Raw genomic sequence first — 3,134 nt, forward strand, 5'->3', positions numbered from 1 at the left:
CTTGAGGGCCATAGACTGTGGTGATTTGCCACTGTACACCATCAGCTCTCATCGTGATTGTTGCTGTGATAGCATGAGGAGAGAGCAGCACATTAGTGAGGTCGAAAAAGTTTTCGTTTACAGCGAGCAGGATGCCCCCTCTAGTGTTATCAGCCGGTGACACTGCGTAGGAGTTAGCGAAGTTTGCTCCTAGAGTGCGCAGCACAGATGCTTGATCAATGGCCTGCAGCTTGGTTTCTTGGAGGCATATTATTGTGGCATTGGAGTCTCTTATTAGCTCGTTGACAGCATCCTTCCTGGCGTTATTATTTAGACCCCGTACATTCCAGTTTAGCAGAAGACAATTATTTTGTGCCATAAGTAAACAAACAGGGACCCTGGCTTGAATTAAAATTCTGGGAAAGAAGAGTTGAAACATTTAACATGCAGAAGCGACTCCCAGCGAGGCGAAGCTGAAGGCCGATGGCTGCCTGTTGGAAGTGCAGGTAGAAGGGGGAGCAGAATCCAGAACACTGAACAACAGGTTGCCAATCCCTTGAATGCAATGGTAGAGGAAGGCCCCTGGCTTCTACCATAGGCATCCAAAGGGATGGCAGACTGACGCTACACTTGACTAGCAGACTGGTACAATTTCTTCTAACTGACATGAGAAGAAAGCCGGGACCCGACGCGGGACAGCAGGTGCTTAGAGCTGGGCGATGTCGATGGCGGGCGCCTCATGGAGGCCACACAGTGCTGTCATCGCCTTGATCGCTTCGGCGGAGAGGGGTCCTGGTACATGTTGAGGTATTGCAGGAAGCGGTCATCCGGAGAAATGACGTCGTCTTCAGGGACCCCCAATTTCTTCATGAGGATCTGTCTGGCCTTGGCCTGCGCATCTCCTTTTGGCCAGTCCTTCGCTGCAATACGAAGGCTTCTACGAGTGGACGTCGCAGGCTTCCTTGTGCAGCGCGCCCTGCTATTGGAGCCTGGAGGTGGTCGGAGCAGCGGTGCCTGGACGGGGCGCGACACAGCCTGGGCGAACGTGGCCACAACATCGTTGTTGGCCGGTTGCTGTTGTGTTGCTGTGTTGCGCCGTCGCCTGACATAGACGACGCCTGGCCTGAAACGGAGAGGAAGTCGACCTGGGGAGCGTCTCCCTGTTGCGGCATGCTGAAGCGGGGCCAGCGCCGAGGCCTCCTCCCTGTGCGTCTGGATGTTCCTGCGCATAGGAGATGGTTCAGGGGCAGGTGAGTCAGGGGTTGTTGAGGTAGACATCCCTGCAGACCCATCGTCATGCCGGTCTGAGTTCGCAGCGTGGAACCTTTGGTTGCAGCGTGGGGGCGGTTCATTGGAAGCCTCTTTGGATTGGCGGCGTGCAGGGGAGCGCCGTGTTCTGCTTCTGCGGTGGCAGGAGGTTCTCTCCCGGGTACGTCCACGCAGCTCTGTGGCTTGCCCAGCCACAACGATGTCGACGGTGTTGACTGCTTGGTGGCGCTTGCGGTCGTCGACGGTGTTGACTGCTTGGTGGCGCTTGCGGTCGTCGTAGGTCTGGCGGCCTTGCTGGCGCCCGTGTCTTGACCGCGAGCGCTCCCGTTCGCGCTCCCTTGTCGGGGCTTGAGACAAGCTCCTGAAGAGCCTGGCTCCCCAGTTGTGTCCCTTGTCGCTGCGCCTCCCGCGGTCTTCATCATCATCGTTGTCTCGGCGGCTGGCCCTGGGTGCTGGAGCAGGGGAGGCGTGACGCGGCCGAGGCTCACGCTCCCTGTCCACGACACCGTACCGCCATGTGAGCTCGCGGGTCGAGGTTTGGCCGAAGTCATCTGGCGGTGACTCGATGAGGTCTAGGTGCACGAGGACACGGAAGGTGAGGTCGCGTCGCCCTCTTGGTGGGACCGGAGCGTCGTGGGCCGCCACTGCGTTGCCTGTCAAAGTCAGCCATGTTACCTAGGGGATGTCGGAGGGGTTGTAGGTCCATGCCCACAAGCAGAGGGCCCTGGTGTCATCCGGGCACAGGGCCATGTCTTCACGGCGCAGCGAACGGTGCTCGACGTAGTCCAGGTCGCACGATCTCGCCACCGCCCTCTTGGCGATGCTTTCGTTCCACGCGTGGATGGGGATGCCTTCCAAGCAGAGGCGCACGTGGTACCTGAGGTCGCAGTGATCGCCGTAGGGGAGGGTCCTCCATGGAAGCAGCTTGATTTGGCCGCTGCCGACAGATAGGCTGCGCCTGTGAAGCGCTGCCTCCCTGTGGTGCGGGTGTCGGAAGACGATGAGGAAGTCTTCAGGCTTGTGGCGCGCCACCTTGACGTCGGCGTCGCGGACCCCCAACCGGGAGCAGATTGCTCTCTTGACTTGGTCGGTGCCGATGTCGTCGCGGTCCTGGAAACGACATGCCGCGATAGCATGTGCGGAGAAGTGAGCCGATGCTTCATCCATGGTCCCGTTTGTCGCTGCCACCGCCGATGTCTCCTGGGGGCGGTACTCCGGGTCGCCCAGCTGCGCCATGGCTTCGGGCAGGCGCTTGGCGTGGGGGGGGAGGTGTTGGAGATGGCTTGGGCGGCCGGTTGTTGGGGGGCAGAGGGCGGTAGTGCTGAGCGCGGCGCAGAGTGGGCGACCTGCAGGTTTGTGCTTTATGGCCGAAGCGGCCGCAATTGATGCACCTCACCGGCTCCCTGCAGGACGCAGCAGAATGACCTTTACCCAGGCAGCGAAGGCACTTACCTTGCAGCGTCTTTGCCATGGGCAGTTGGTGCGCATAAGGTGTAGGCCGTCGTCGATGCGGAGTAAATTCGCCGCGGCGCCACCAATACTTCGGGCGGACCGTGGACCATCCCTTCTCGACCAGTCCATCGGAGCAGTTGGCTGTCGTGTTCCTGCGGCATTGGGAAGGAACCAGCTCATCAATGTTTGTACCTGAGATTGCGCTGGCCGATTTGCTGGCGGATCCACTTCCGGGAGCAGTTGTGGTGGCAGCTCTGCAGCAGGGCCTGGGATTGTGGCGCTTTGGTGGTGGGGAGTAATGGCGACGGTGGGGGGGGAGGCTGACTCTGCAGCCAGAGGAGAAGGAAACGCGACGCGAGGAGGATGTCCTGGCGTGGGCGGAGTCCTCCTCCAGCTGGATCCGAATCGACCCCACTACGACGGAGCGGAGGGGT

This window comes from Sorghum bicolor, chromosome 5, assembly GCF_000003195.3.
Source record: "Sorghum bicolor cultivar BTx623 chromosome 5, Sorghum_bicolor_NCBIv3, whole genome shotgun sequence".
Lineage (NCBI taxonomy): Eukaryota > Viridiplantae > Streptophyta > Magnoliopsida > Poales > Poaceae > Sorghum > Sorghum bicolor.